The sequence below is a fragment of the Helianthus annuus genome, chromosome 7 (assembly GCF_002127325.2).
Source record: "Helianthus annuus cultivar XRQ/B chromosome 7, HanXRQr2.0-SUNRISE, whole genome shotgun sequence".
In the NCBI taxonomy this organism is placed as follows: Eukaryota; Viridiplantae; Streptophyta; class Magnoliopsida; order Asterales; family Asteraceae; genus Helianthus; species Helianthus annuus.
This window is the reverse complement of record NC_035439.2, coordinates 123,547,810-123,564,588: the sequence shown is the minus strand read 5'-3', so window position 1 is coordinate 123,564,588 and position 16,779 is coordinate 123,547,810. Positions and strand designations below refer to the sequence as shown.

General features: G+C 35.7%; 1 non-coding gene across 1 annotated transcript; it reads right to left on the bottom strand.

Annotated features, from left to right (window-relative positions):
• Window positions 1–6,044: 6,044 nt before the first annotated feature.
• TRNAG-UCC lies at window positions 6,045–6,116 on the bottom strand. The gene has a single exon. It is a non-coding gene; the product is annotated as a tRNA-Gly (tRNA).
• Between the last annotated feature and the right edge of the window lie 10,663 nt (window positions 6,117–16,779).

The window sequence follows — 16,779 nt, the reverse complement described above, 5'->3', positions numbered from 1 at the left end:
AGCCAAACAGTGGTTAGGTTGTGTGTAAATACTGTAACTACTGTTGACTAACCCTGTTGAGTAATTCTCATTTTAACTTTTGTTGACTAATCCGTTGTAACTTCTGTTGGTCAATAGTTCATATCAAATTTGCAAGTCTACGCTAAATATTCCTTTGCTTATTCTATAGCTAATTGCTGACAAATTTTGGAAACAATTCTATGGTAAAAATTACGAGTATGGGATGGCAACTATCTATGTTAGCGAAAGGTTTTGGAATGTGATGATGAAAGGATGGATTGATGGATGCGGATTTACTGATGGATGGTCAAAGTTGATTGAAGAAGTTCCCATACCAGTTGAATCTTGGTTGGTTTTCACCATGATTTCATCTAAAACATTTGTGCAAACGGTTTTTCATCCCGAGACTGGAACTGAAGTTTCTTTTAAGAAGGCTGATGTAGTTGTTTTGGATGATTCAGTTTATGGAGATGATGGATTTAATTTATTGGCTGCGGTATAAAATTTTGATGATATAATACATTGTTTGATAACATGATGATAAGTGACTTTTATTATATTATGCTAATAACTTTTGAAATCTCATTTTGAAGGTAAAACACAAACAACTTTTGGATTCCGGGGAAGTTGCTTTGGATGATGAGGATGCTAGAGCTTTGGTTGGTAATCCTAAGCAGCTTACGAGTTTTGAGGATATTTTTAATGTATATATACACATGTAATATTTTTATAGTATTATGATTTAAAATATGGTTTCTTATATATGATTCTTTTTATAAATATAGTTTGTTGATGATGGGCTATTTGATTCAAAGATTGCATGTCTGGTTGATGAGTCAGATGTTAAAAATGCTGTAAATTTATAATTTTCTATGCATATATTTTATTGTATTATAAGTATAAGAAGATTTTTTTTTTAAAAATTTTGTTGTAGCCTGAAGATAATTCTGTAAAAATAGCTGATGATGTTAACGATCGTCAACTACAGTCTAAAGATTTTCCTGTTCGTGATATTTCTGCTTCTTCAAGTGTTGATAGACCATGTAAAGTTTGAAAGGTTCGTTTAGTATCATCCACTTCAGAATCAGTCTTACACTTCACCACACATGCTGAAGACAGACTTGTAAGCTTTTGCAGTCATCGCTTTGTTTCGTTATTTCAATAACTTCAGTTATATATCAATATTTATAAAATTCATGGTTCAATTTTCTGTTTTTTAGCAACTGCCATCAGATGTATCTTCTGCGTTGGATCTGCATACTGATAATCCTAAGCCTATCAAGATCCAGAATCTTAAATGTGAAGTCCAGGAATTGTTTACAACATCTCAAAAAACCAATACTGGATTCAACTATGTTGTTGTTGGATGGTCTTCTTATCTGAAATCTTGCAATATTGCTTTTGGTGATGAAATTTCGTTAGAGTTTCACAAGTCTACTCAATTGCTGCTGAAGTTAAAAAAAGTTGTGCATATCGTGACAAAGATAAACTCCTCTTAGTTTCATGTCATGATTGTTTGTGGTTGTACATTTGGTTCGTTGCTGGTACTAATTTTGCTTCTTAGACATATTCTATATGTAGTTATGTCTATAAACAAGTTTCATTGTCAATAGGTGGGTGCTACTTTTTTTTGTGGATAGTACAATGGAAATACTCATATGTATGTTATATATTAACTGATGATGCATGTCTATAGTTGTCTTTTACCTATAATAAATATCTTTTAGCTATAATAGATAACACGTTTTGGTACAATACCTACACATATGTATATGTTCTATCAATATCTGTTTATCTATCCATCTGGCAAGCTCTGTTGGAGATAATGGAAATACTCATATGTATATGTCCCATCTATCCATCTGGTAAGCACTGTTGGAGATAATGGATGACAGTTCTTATTAAAGTCTGTTGTAAAGCAACAGAAGTTTTTAAAAGTTAGTAGATAACAGTAGTTTGCTATCAGCATAATGGAATTGCTGTTGAATAAATCTATTGACCATTAGTGTATATCAATTTTATAAGTCTGCACTAATTATTTTTTTACTCTCTGTTGAATTCTAAATGAGATGTTGACCAAAAGTCTAACATATGTTTACCAAAAGTCAAACAATTGTTAACCAAAAATCAAACAGATGTTGACCAACAGACAAACAGATGTTGACCAAAAGTGAAACAGATTTTGAACCACTAAGAATCATAGTTTTGCCAACAGTGGTTTGACTTTGGTTAAACAGAGTTTTTAAAAACAGTAGTTTCACTTTAAGCAATCATCAATGGAATTGGTCAACTTTATTTGCAAAAATTGGTTTTAACTTTATTGGAATTTAAATTACAAGTACCGTATATTTCTCATTCTTATTGCAAGAATTGTCTTCGATCTAAAGTTAATAAAATATAGTATCTTAGATGGTTTTCAAAACAGTGGTTTCACTTTAAGTTATCCATCTGGTAAACTCTGCTGGAGATAATGGATAACATTTTTTAGGAAAGTCTGTTGGAAAGCAACTGAAGTTTTTAACAGTTAATAGACAACAGTAGTTTGCTATCAACATAATAGAATTGCTATTGAATAAACCTATTGACCATTAGTGTATATCTCTTTTATAAGTCTGCATTAATTATTTTTTTTACTCTCTGTCAATATGGACTATGTATGGTTTTCTAAGAAACGACCCGTGTTTGCACACGGGTCTTACCGCTAGTCTACTATAATAAAAGAAACCTACTTTTGGACACGTGTCATTCATTGAAAGTATCCTCAAATCTATACTTATCTTATATTAACTAAATAAATAAATAATAAATTAATATTAAATCTTATTATACTTTAATAAAATATTATTATTAAATCTAAATTGTTAATTTAATATATTAATGCTATTCCATTGTTAAAAAAACAATTTTCAATATATTTCTCTAATACTATATAATCTGGTTGTGCCTTGGTATTAATATTTTGAAATCCGGTTTACAGCTACTAGGAAGACTAAGTTTGGTGCTTTCAATCTGGGAGACCGGAAAAGCATTTTCCAGCATTTTTTAGTACACCTGTTACACTGGAGTTATGACCCAGAAATCGTATTAATGACCATGAATCGTATTAATATTTTCATGCGTTAGGATTGTAAGCAAAAATATTTCTTTGTCACAACTTCAGTTATATCATCCACCATTTGAGTTCATTCTAATCTGAAAAGATACATGGGTATTTTTCTTTGCCATGTGTGAATTTGTCTAAAGTTATGTCTCGATTGATATCTGGTTTATTGATTTAACTGATACATATGTCATATGGTATTATGGTTCATGGGGCCATTGAGGTTACTTCTAAATAAATAAGGGTTAATGGATTTAAATACCCCCAACTATTGTCATTTGGCCGCTGGCACTCTCAACTTTGACTTTGGCTCACACCACTCCCAACTTAACACATAGTGTGTCATGACACCCCGTCGTTAACTAAACACTAACTACGTTAGTTTTTTATGCTGATGTGGCCAATATTTGATGACGTGGCTTGTTTTTTTTATGAGATGGCAAGGTTGACCTGGCCAATATTTGAATTATCCTATTATCACCCAATGTGGCATGTTGACTTGTAAAAGGATTCATGAACACCTTATAAAAACCCCAAAATCATTACATATCAAACCCTAGAATCCCTGAGCAAAATCAAACTCTATGAAATTAATTTTTTTTCCAGGAATATACTAGTTTAACATGATTATCAGCAACGTGAGATTCACCATTTTCATTACTATCAACACACTCAAACAAAATTTCAACCGTTTTCTCATTCACCATTGAAGAACAGAACATCACCTTCACTTATCTGACTTTTCTCATGTCTCAATGTCTCGTCATTTCCTGAATCACCTTCTGCACTCAATTTCCAATTCATCTATAAACTTGCTGAAAACCAATTATCTGTTTGGATCCCCAATTCCTCATATTATCTTCTTCCACCCAGAAAGCTTGTCGGAAACCATGAACACCACCGTCGCCGGTGGTTTTGGCCGTCGCCGAACTCCATAGCCGTCGCGGGCTGCTATCAACCACCCTCACCGTCATCTAGAATCTCTGTCGTCGTCTTCATCTTAACTACAGCCGCCGCAGCAGCGGCGCTGCTGTGCAAAAACTTCGCCGGTGTGCCGTCGGTTCTTCACGGGAGGGAGATCGAGAGGGGTGGAGGTATTTGGGGGTGTTTGTGCGTCCGCCAGAGTGGGAGGGGCGCCGGAGTCACTCCGGTCTCCTGTCAGAATCGAGAGAGCAGAGGGGGTTTGGGGTTGTTGGAATCGGGATGCTGAATCTGTGTTGGGGATGATGATGATAAATGGGGACGAAGATGATAAATGGGCTGCTGAATCTGTGTGTGGGTATTTATAATAAATTTTATAACGTTTCCCGATATATGTATATCACATAATACAATACATCATCAAATCATAGTTAGCTCAATTGGCTAGTGCCCGTTTAATGGGTTCTTGGTTATACAGACTCAGGTTCGAGTCTTGTTAGTCCCATTTTATAGATTTTTGGATCCATCAGCATGCCACGTCAGCAAATTTGGATCCATCATCATGCCATGTCAGCAAATATTGGCCATGTCAGCAAAAAGAACTAACCCAGTTAGTGTTTATTTAACGACGGGGTGACACAGCAACCCAAGTGTTAAGTTGGGAGTGGTTTGAGCCAAAGTCAAAGTTGAGAGTGCCAACGGCCAAATGACAATAGTTGGGGGTGTTTAAATCCATTAACCCAATAAATAAAACAAACAAATGAGGGACATGTGTCATTTATTGGTTTTGGATATAGTTCGTTTTTATTATTACGTTTTATCAGTTTGTTGTTCGGTTATGAGTGGGTTAATTTGGTTTTTTTTTGCACACCTCTACTTTCAAATTCTATTTTTTAATTTAATAATGTTTTTGTAGTATATATGTGTTATTATAATCAGGGTGTTACACAAATAAAACTACATAAATGATAAACGACTTATAGCCTAGCGCTATTATGGTGTGTGATATTTTATGTATACTTTTGTTTTTTCAGAAAATTAATTAACTGACCCAACGATTTTTGATATGGTTCGTTTTTTTCGGTTCAGTTTTATCAGTAATTTGGTTATGAATTGGTTAATTCAGTTATTTTTTTTTGCACACGCCTACTTTCAGATTCTATTTTTTAACATAAAAAATAAATAATATCTTATCTCAAAAACCGTTTTATAATATTTTAAACTTATTTACTAATTATATTTCTTTTATTCAACCCGTGTGATACACGGGGTTTTAACCTAGTTCAATATAAATCCATTCCTTGATTTCACATTCAATATTATTTGTTATAACTAATGTTATTACAATTACGCTTATAAAGTAATCACTCAGTGTGGTTTCACGTAAAATATACTATAATGAAATCACGTAATGAGATTCAAAATCATGTAAATTTTTTTAAAGAAAACTATGGCAATAGGCTGCTCGAATTAAAGAGAATTAAATGCTCGTTAATACCGCGTATTTAAAAAAAATATTAAGGTACGAAAAAGTTATAGCCGTTTGAAAATCAAGGAGAAATGAGTTTAACTGTTTCTCTATTTGTTTATTCAATTGTTTGAATTTCATAATTACGAAAATGACACCGTCTAGTTTTGAACCATTGATCTTGAGATGATCTTATCTATGTTTTTATATTTTCTATTACATTCAAGCTCGCAAGACTCTTGATCCATTATTTTGATCATAAATTCTTGATATATGATGTTTTTAATATATTTTCTGTTACATTCAAGTAAATATCCAACTACATGGTGTGTGTATATAATTCATGCTCACAAGACTTTTGATACATCATTTTGATTATAAAATTCTTGATATATTATGGTTTTATATTTTGTGTTTTGTTCGAAAAAATCTATTTATATGGTGTGTCTATATAATACTCATGTTCTCATGGACCATTTTCAAGTTAAAATTTAAAACGACGGATTACGCTTTTTGAGAAAAATAACACATTTAAAAAACTTGCCATAAAAACAGTGCGTTTGCCGGGAGTCGAACCCGGGTCTATTGCTTGGAAGGCAATTATCCTAACCGTTGGACTACAAACGCTTCTTGTGTGAATCTTTCAGTAACCTAGTTTATCATGGTTTAGCATTGGTTCAAATGATTGGTTAACACACCATAACACATTGCTAAAAATATCGTACCGTTTTCAACTTTCTATATTTCAAAAGAACTACAAGTATCGTAAACATCGTACCGTTTCCAACTTTCTATATTCCAAAAGACGTATTGTAAACCATGTTGATAATTTATAAGTTATATACAATTGAAGTTTAATTTTATATGTTAACTATACCCTAAGGGATATGGTCCCAAATATTTAATCAGCTCGACTATGACAGCACAACTCTGACCTACAATACAGCGTCCCGCAGAGCGTGGTGAGACCATGGGTTTTGTGTTCGTTCAATACTCATTAACTATATGGGTGGGTAGTTAGTGTCACGTTCCCACGGTTAATTCATATATCTAACTAGGGATAACATCATGGTTATTTACTATCCATACCATTTTGTGCTTGTGATAAGAGTATAAATATTTGCCAATCATGAGTATAAAAAGGTTATAACGTATCGTTTGGCGTTTACATTACATTACCTTTTTTTACACATATATACTTACACTCATTCAGCCTCACCATCTCTCTCATTCCTCTTCCTATGAGCGCCACTCCCTATCATCATCCTCCTCTCGCAAACCACGTTATACCATGCCCTTGCGCAAGGGCTCTTGCCCCACAGACGACCTTCTCCATTCATGCTCCACCCACGAGCCTCTCCACCTCAGCACATGTGGATGCAACAGACGTTCTGTTTGAGGTGGTCTAAGATATATAATGAACTTAAAAAAAGTAACTCAATAATAGAAAATAACTTCCGCTAATTCATGGACTATATTATAATATCTCTAATGTAATGAAATTATATAACTTTTACATTAGTAAGATGAACGTATTATGCCCAACACTTTGGTAAATTAGGGCTCTATGAAGTGATAGGGGTGCAAATACGACATTTGGAAGTTAAATTATATAAGTGGTCGAATAAAACTCAATTTGCACTTTTTTTTGAAACGTAAACTTCTTTACAAAAACATCAACCCACCAAACGGGACGACCACAGAAACAAGCTATATAATTACAAATCTACACCAATCAGTCCAAGACACGGACCACTTTTTGAACCGATTTTTCAGCCACAAATAACCTATCGATTTAATATCGCTATAAATGTGAAGTTTTAGAGCAAAACTATATATCAAGATGGTAAGTAGAATGACCAACGGGGAAGCCAACAAATTTAGTAAGTGTGATAAAAATATGTGATAACTGTGGTGACTGTTCATGGGTAAGTCGGGATGTAACCTGAAATTGTGAGAACCATGGCACTCGAGTGGGTCGGGGCCAAATAGACGGAGAAACGTGAGGGTGTATTTGATTCGTGATTTGAGTGGACATTGAGGTCATGTTTGGCTTAGCTTTTCAAAACAACTTATGACTTTTTGGAAAAGTTAATAAGCTATAACAATTTTCCCTTCACATAATAATTCCATGCCAAATACCTTTTAACTTTTCAAAAAGTCAATAAGCTAATAAGTCACTAAAATAATATATCCCAAACACCCCCGGAGTGGTGGTTTGAGGGGGGGGGGGGTTAGGACGTCATGGGGTTGGGTTTTTTTTCTAAATTTTGAAAGTAAGATCTCAATACATATAGATAGCCAAATCGATTATTTATTGATTTACTCTAAACATAATCTTTGGAAATCGAATATAACTAGAGCATCTCCAACAACGAGTTTTTGAGCCTCTAAAAAAATGTGTAATGTTATATCTGCCAAAAAGTTCAACAAGTACCCCTCTCACAACACTCTTTTTTCTTAAAAAAGTATAAAAAACACTCTCTCTTCTCCCCCCATTCACAGAGCCCATTTTTATTAGATATCACACAAGAACTCCAACCCACTCTCTCCTCCACGTCATCTTCTTTCTACTCTAAAAACGCCTACAAATCTCCAAAATAGAGAGAGAGAGAGAGAGAGAGAGAGAGAGAGAGAAAATTTGTGGGTAGAGATTGATCAAAGCAAGAGTAAACTGTAATTTTACACCCTGTGGTTTGGGGACGCTAACAACTTTACACCTTATTTTGGAATTTTTGCTATATGACACCCCGGCGTTTCCAAAATGAATCAATGTACCCCCTCTTAACGGTCAACGCTAGTTTGATTGGTATATTTGCGTAAATTGTCTTTTATACCCCTCCTTTATTATTATTAGAGTTAATTGCCAAAATAGTCCATGTGGTTTGGGCTGTTTTGCCATTATAGTCCAGAGATTTCATTTTTCACCTATGGGTCCAAAAAAGTTTCACCATTGCCATTTTGGTCCAACTGACTTAACTCCATCCACGATCCTCAGTTAGTCAAGGGGTATTTTTGTCATTTCATGTTTTCTGAATTATATTAAAGATTAAAAAAAGGAAAACCAAAATGGTTGTGGAGAAGGATCGAACCCGGGCCACTGGCTGGTTCGCTCACACACACACAAGAGACAAGCCAGTGAGCCATGCTCGCATTTGTGCAAGAAATGGGTCTGTATTAATTTTATTCTTTGATTCAGTTCATCACTTAAACCCCAAAATAGATGACCAAAGAAACCTTAATCTTCAAGTTCGGGCTTTTGATCTGCACATGTTCTAAGTTGACATTATATATAAATTTCAACAAGAATCGGTTCGATACTGAAATCAAGTTAATGACAATATTATGTTTCTTTAATTCGAATCATTATGACAATTATATGTTGTTAAGCACTTTCGGTTATGATCGAACAACGTTAGAGGCAATCATTTTACATTTATTAGGGAATGATTTGGTCAGTTTCAAATGATATGAGGTCGCCGAACGTCACCGGAAATCGACTGGAGAGTGAAACGGGAAAAAACATGGTCAGTTAATACTAGGTGGACTTTAGAGTTTGAATTAAAACGCAAGATTAGGTATTAACATGGTGCAGATAAAAAGCCCCATTGTTAATATGTATTAACATGGTGCACTCATGTTTAACTTTGAACTAGAAAGAATAAAGTTTCTTTGCTCATCTGTTTTGGGGTGTAGGTGATGAATGAATCAAAGAATAAAAATAATAAAGACCCATTTCTTGCACAATTGCGAGCATGGCTCACTGGTTAGTCTTTTGTGTGTCTGTAGAGGCCCGAGTTCGATCCTCCTCCACAACAATTTTTGTTTTCCTTTTTTAATTATTAATATAATTCACAAAACATAAAATGACAAAAATACCCTTTGATAACTGAGGATCATAAATGGAGTTAAGTCAGTTGGACCAAAATGGCAATGGTGAAACCTTTTGGACCCACAGGCTAAAAATGAAACCTTTGGACTACACTGACAAAACAGCCCAAACCACAGGAACTATTTTGGCAATTAACTCTTATTATTATTATTATTATTATTATTATTATTATTATTATTATTATTATTATTAAAAATAGTTGTTGTTCTACAAAAAATTGTCGGGCAAGACACAAACATCGATGGTCGTCCACCACATTCTCCCCATCGTTCCCCCACCGTCCACCACCGCATCACCGTCGTCCACCACTGGATCTCTGTCGTCTCAATGAGTAACACACCGCCTCCACCGCATTCCACCGCTGCTGGACCTCCAGATCCATCTTCTCCGAGAAGAAATTCAAAGCGACCTAAATGTAAATTTATTTTCTTTGCAACAGGAACTTCCGGATGGTAAACCTATTTTGACTCCACGATGGGTGCGTATGTTATTAATACTATCAATCGACGATTCAAGAAGCCGAAACACGTTGTAATTTTTATTATTTACCGGTGATTTCTGCATTTATGCTTGTGATGATCGTGTTCCTTCCGATATGGTTTGCGTCACATTAACGACTTTAGATGTTTCTGGTAATCATTTGTATGGTGAAATTCCGAGTGATATTGGGAAGTTGAGGCTGTTTGAGGAAACAGAATTTTCACCAGAGAGTTGTCTTCGAATCTTTTCGGTTTGCCTAATCTGCAACTGGTTGCTTTACAAGAAAATTTGTTTTCAGGAGATTATGATAGATAAAACATAAAAGTGTTCTTACACAAATTTTGAAAATTAGGACAAGAATGTGCTTGAAAAGTTTTACACTTTCTCTTGTTTTCTGAGTAGGAATTATGTGTGTAATTCACACATTTCAAGGAGTGAAATTCATGATACTATATCCGTTTTCCAAAATAGAAAGATTACTTTGGCGGCGGAGGTGCACGCCGGAGAAGGCGACTATGGAGGTGCTGGCCGGTGTAGAAATGAGAGGGTTAAGAAAAGGTAGGGTGTAAAAATGAGAGGTGTAACGCCTGAGTCCCCACCTATTTGACACTTTTGGCCCCTAATTAAACTATATGATACTTGATACTATTAGAACTTGATGAATCTTATGCTATGAAACTAGGGAAACTATGACTCTTGATACTTGAAACTATGGATACTATGATGCTTGATACTTGGAGAATATGATACTAAGACACTATGAAAACTATGATTCTATGAAAACTATGATTCTATGATACTATGATTTTATAAGACTTGATTCTATGATTCTTGATACTTGGAAGCTAGATTCTTGACTCTTGATACTTTGGTGCTTGACACTTGAGGCTCGTGAAACTTGAGACTTGGTTGAACGAGGGACTTGAGTCTTGTCACTGGCGGAAACTATGAAACTATGAAACTATGGAAACTTTTGTGTTAATGATATAATCTAATTATGTGATACTATTTCCCAATAATACGCAACGCAACGCTTAATCTAACTTGCAAAACGAATCAAAGACGGGAACGCGGAAAGGATAGGATTGACCGAATGGCAATCCTATCGGATGACCATCCGATCGGATAGCCATTCGACCGAGCTGCCATCCGACCCGCTGCACCACGCCTTCACTCACTCTGACACTATAAATAGGCCTGTCACATCATCATTCTCACTAATGTGACAGCCTCACTCGATCCAGACGCACGCACTCCTACTTTTCTTCATTTCTCTGCGATTTCGGTACATTTCACACTAGATTCTTGTACAACCTTGAACTACACATCATTCTCTACATGATTCTTCTTTGAAATCTCACTTTTCGCCATGAAATCTCTAAGATTTGAGCTCTTGAAGGTGATGTCATCATGGTGGTTTGTACAAACTGTAGAATGATGTCATACCGTTCAAGACCTAGCTCAGATCTAAGGAATTTCATAACTAAATCTAGACTTTTTAACTAAAACTTATGTTTATCTTCATCTGTTCTTAAAACTTTTACCTAAAATGGTGAGATCTGGATTTAAACGGACTATAGACTTGATGGTTAGTCTGGAGTTGGTTTGGAGAAGGATTGTTGCCGGAAAAGATGACCGGAGTATGAATTCTGACAAAGGCACCGTCATGAACGGATGACTGAACGGACTAGGGTGATTCCCACCTGATCAGATCGGCTGTACACTGATGTGTTTACCGTTGTCACACCCCGATATTTCCATATATTACCAGTGGGCCCGGTGGGGAGTATCGTGACGTAGTTGATATCATCATAGTCAATACACACAATATAGTAGCACAGCGGAAGGCTTGGTATTTAAATACTATTATAAACCATAGTGTCCGAGTGTCCAAATAAAAGAATATACAGACTGGTTGTAATAGAGATCCACAGGCGGATCATAAAAAAAAATACAAGAAACTGAAATAACAGACTCCAGGCATCTAAGGATTTGCAAGATCCTCTTATTTGACACCTAGTAGCTCCAGCCTAATTCCGAGAGGTATCTGTCACTCAGTCTTTGGAAAATACGCTAGTTTTCACTGGTAAATACAATTAACTGACTCATTTGAAAACATTATGAAAATTGATTTAAGTGAACAAAGCACAAACCATTTATAACTTGGGACAATCTTTAATAAAATCTTGTATACAGTTTTACATGTTTGTCATACATATGGGGCCGGTTTGGAAGCCGGTCATGATTAACCGACTCACCACTTATAGAACCCACAAAGGAGTTATCCCCAACATGTGGGTTATTTAGCATTTGCATCTGCCAGGTGTATGCCTACACCCCGTGCATAGGTCGTGGCCATTTTCAAATGAAATGAGCTGAGGATATCCAGGACACGGTCGTATTAACCCCCAATGTTTATGTTATCAAACAAAACAGATTAAAACGGGTTATGCAAATTTATTAATCACAATCCGATTAAATGATTTCATACCCGACCAAGCGGTATTATTATAATACCGTATCCCAAGCCCGTATAAGGGAAAATAAGTTAAAAGTATTTCCCTGAGCTAGATGTGTAAGGATGTAACTCAGCCGTATATTTCCTAAAGCCTTATGAAAATACCTTCTACTGAAGCTACTCAATCTGTATAGAAGGTTTATTAACCTATTAGGATACTGACGGGTCTTTATTTAAGTCAAAGACTTAGACCGGTTAGTTTGAAAGATACTTTACGGTTCGAAACGCTAGATTAGGCGGGGACCGGAATAGAATGTGATTTAGACCTGACAAGTTTGGATACTTGTATAATATGGGTAAACTAAACACATTCTGGATTTTGAAGATTTAATGATAAGGTTAAACCTGTTTCGGCTAATTTATGTAAACTAGTCACATAAACCGAACCGAAAGCATAAATGCATAATGGGTAACCAAATGAATTATATACAGGTCTCATATGTTATTATGCTTAAAATATGACAATACATCAGTAGGATGTTAACATATATGCCTAAAAAGTATTTAAAACCAATTCAAGTCCCGTAGGGGCATTTTGGTCATTTTAACATTTATAAAAGAGATTTTATAGTAAACTGATATTCTGGTCTTAAGTAATCAGTAAACATATTCATTTTATGTTGTTATAATAGTAAGATAACATTCATATGTGAGGTTTACCATTTATGGCCAAACTATGCCCCGAAAGGGTATTTTGGTCATTTCACGTATGCTTTTAAGGGTATAATTGGAAGTCTGAGTTCATGACTTATACCAACTATAATAATATTAAAATTTATTTATATAATCAGTAGGTAACAAGTCTTAGGTGTTTAGTATAGTTTTAAACCATACTGTGCGCTTAATTAGCGTAAAAGTCGATAATTGACGATAATTAAGATGTTTATGGAAATCTAAGATTTTGATCAGTCTTAAATGCTCAAAATATTTTATTTAATATATAATATCAGTAGGAAAAGGTTTGGTGTGCAAATCAAATGTTAACCTCATTTTATGAACGAAAAGGGTATTATCGTCATTTACCGAATTACACGAGAACTCAATGATATGGTCAGTTTATAATCTGACCAAAAATTCCAAAAATCCCTAAAAATAATATCTTAACAGTAGGTAATGAGTTTTGAGTCAAATTCTATGTTTAAACATGACTTATGCAAGATAGCGCAATTTAATTAATAAAAAGTTCCCATTTACGATATCTTGCATAACTTTAGTTTGAGACCAGAAACTGATGTCAAATTTATTTGACATACTTATATATCAGTAATAAAGCTTTTCTTCCTCTCACATTTTCAAAAATCTCGTTTATATAACATAAGGCCATAACGGGCATTTATAAGCATAATAACGGACATGAGCATATAATTCAGAATACTAATGACCAGGTTATATAACCTCAGAGGGTTGTACTACAATATAATGTGGTCCTAATGGAAGCTTAAAACATGGAAGAATTAAGCTCAATCGGGTCAAAACTGAAAGTCAAAGCAAAAGTCAAGCTTTTGCGACTTTCGGTTGTGAACCGACCCTAAACTCAGAATTGTCGGGTTGAACATGCTTAGACATGTTCTAATAATAATTACCAAGTTATTAGAATGATAAAATATAATTTATAACCTCTGCATTGTTAGTTTTGATTATTATTTCAAATTCTGACCAGTTTGACTTTTTGCTTAAATAGTTTGACCCGACAATTAACTAAGCAAACGAGATAATTAGGAGGTGCCCTTTTAAGGGATTAACACCTACCTAATTATGGTCACATAGCCATATTCGCCTCGAACAATGGCTGGACCATTTGTGTTTAAACCGAGAGTCAAAGCTATTTTACGTAACTTTGACTTTTCGATTTTTAAATAAGAAAACTGAACTAAAGAGGGGACTAAGACACTTACAAAGGGTCCTAGCAATCTTTTCTACTAAGATGAGCTTCCTTTTGAATCAGGAACCTCCAGAATGCTCAAGAAACTCAAGCTAGAGAGATGCGAGTGAATGTTTGAATGTGCAAATGAAATGGCTGCACTAATGGTCCTATTTATAGTGAATGGAGACCCTTTATGATCATCACAGGTGTTTAGGGGGATTGTAGGATGGCTCCAGGTGTCTTGGTGGTAATTTAAAACCATCAACAAGCCCTAGTTTTCGATATAATTGGATTGGAGCACAAGGAAGAAGAAGACCAACACCTGTCCTCAGTGTTCTGTCAAAATCGAGCCGTCACGTCGCGCGACGGCTTATGACCTTCAAGGTTGCGCAGCGCGACACCCCCCATGACCAGCCAAACAAGTTTCAGCTTTGACATGTTCAGTCCTGCACCTTTATAAGCTCAATATCTTTCGTTTTAAGCACAATAGGCCCTTGTAGTTAGTTTGTAGATGATCTAGCGAGTATAACCAAACACCGTTTGGCCCGGTTTCGTTAAACGATCACCGAAAACATAAGTTTCGCCTCGTTGACGCTTTTAACCCTAATTCTTGGGAATTTGCGTAAACAACACATAATGATCTTGAAACCTCGTGAAATTGATATCACTTATTCTTGAGAGTATATTTGAATAATACGAAGCCCCGGGTTCGTTAAAAGGTCACTCAGAGGTAAGAATTAACATGTTGACATGTTTAACCCTCGTAGTTTATAATCTTTCAGTTATTTTCACAAACGGCTTCTTATATCCGAATAATTACTCGTTTAAGAATATATTCTTCGTGTGTGGTCATTCAGAGGCACAATTTTGGCATGTTGACACTTTTAGTCCCTTCGCAGACATATTTTCATCGTTTACAACTTTAGTCCTTCAAACTCAATCTTTCACACGATTAGGGTTTAGGACACGTGTCTTCACATAATTGGACATGTTTTTACGAGGTGTTACATCCTCACCCCCTTAAAAGAAATCTCGCCCAGAGATTTACTGAAATAAGTGAGGGTACTTTTGTCGCATAGTGGACTCAACCTCCCACGTATATTCTGGGCCTCTACGAGCATCCCATTTAACTTTTACTATAGGCACGTGCTTCCTTCGGAGCTTTTTAACCAGTCGATCCTCGATCGATATAGGTCTTTCAACAAACCTCAAGCTTTCATCAATCTGTACGTCTTTGTGAAAAACATTGCTAGCGATTCATCAGCTAGACATTTCTTTAGATTACAGATGTGGAACACATTGTGAATTCCACTAAGCTCCTCAGGCAAGTTTAGCTTATAAGCTACTCTGCCGACACATTCGATAATTTCAAATGGTCCAATATACCTTGGGCTTAGCTTGCCCTTCTTACCAAAACGCATCACACCTTTCTAGGGTAATACTTTCAGTAAGACTTTGTCGCCTACCTCAAACTTTAGAGGTTTTCGCCTCTTATCAGCATAACTTTTCCGCCTATCCCTGGCAGCTTTCAGGCGATCACGAATTTGGACAATCTTGTCCGTGGTTTCAAGGACTATATCAGGTCCCTGATAACTGAGCTTCTCCTACTTCCGCCCAACAAACTGGCGTTCTACATTTGCTCCCATACAATGCCTCAAAAGGCGCAGCTTGAATGCTAGTATGGTAACTATTATTATAGGAGAACTCGATCAACGGTAGGTGGTCATCCTAGCTACCACCTAAATCAATAACGCATGCACGAAGCATGTCTTCCAAAGTTTGAATTGTACGCTCACTTTGTCCATCCGTTTGAGGATGGTAAGCAGTACTAAAATTCAAACGAGTGCCTAATGATTGTTGGAAACTTTTCCAAAAGTGAGAGATGTATCTAGTATCTCTATCGGATATAATAGATACTAGCACTCCGTGGAGAGATACAATCTCATCTACATATAACTGAGCTAGCTTGTCGGAGCTATGAGTCTCCTTGATGGGTAAGAAATGTGCTGACTTAGTCAGTCTGTCAACTATGACCCATATAGTATCATTTCCATGCCTTGTTTTAGGTAACTTCGTTATAAAATCCATGGTTACCATTTCCCACTTCCATGTGGGAAGTTCTGGCTGTTGTAGCAAACCTGACGACTTTTGATGTTCAGCTTTAATCTGAGCGCATGTCAGACATTTGGCTACATGTGTGGCCATAGATTTCTTCAAACCTCTCCACCAATAATTAGCTTTCAAATCTTGATACATTTTGTCACCTCTAGGGTGAACTGAGTATCTGGAATCGTGAGCTTCCTGGAGGATTATATCTCTAAGTCCTCCATGGATAGGAACTCGGATCCTATCATTCAATCTAAAAATTCCATCCTTGCCAGGTGCTAACTGTTCAGTAGTTACACCTAACTTTTCACTTGGAAGGTTAGCTTCCAAAACAGCTTCCTTCTGAGCAGCTAACAGTCTTTCATTCAAGTTGTTCTCAAATTCAATGCTCTTGGCATTAATCCTTATAGGTTTGATTCTTTCCTTTCTG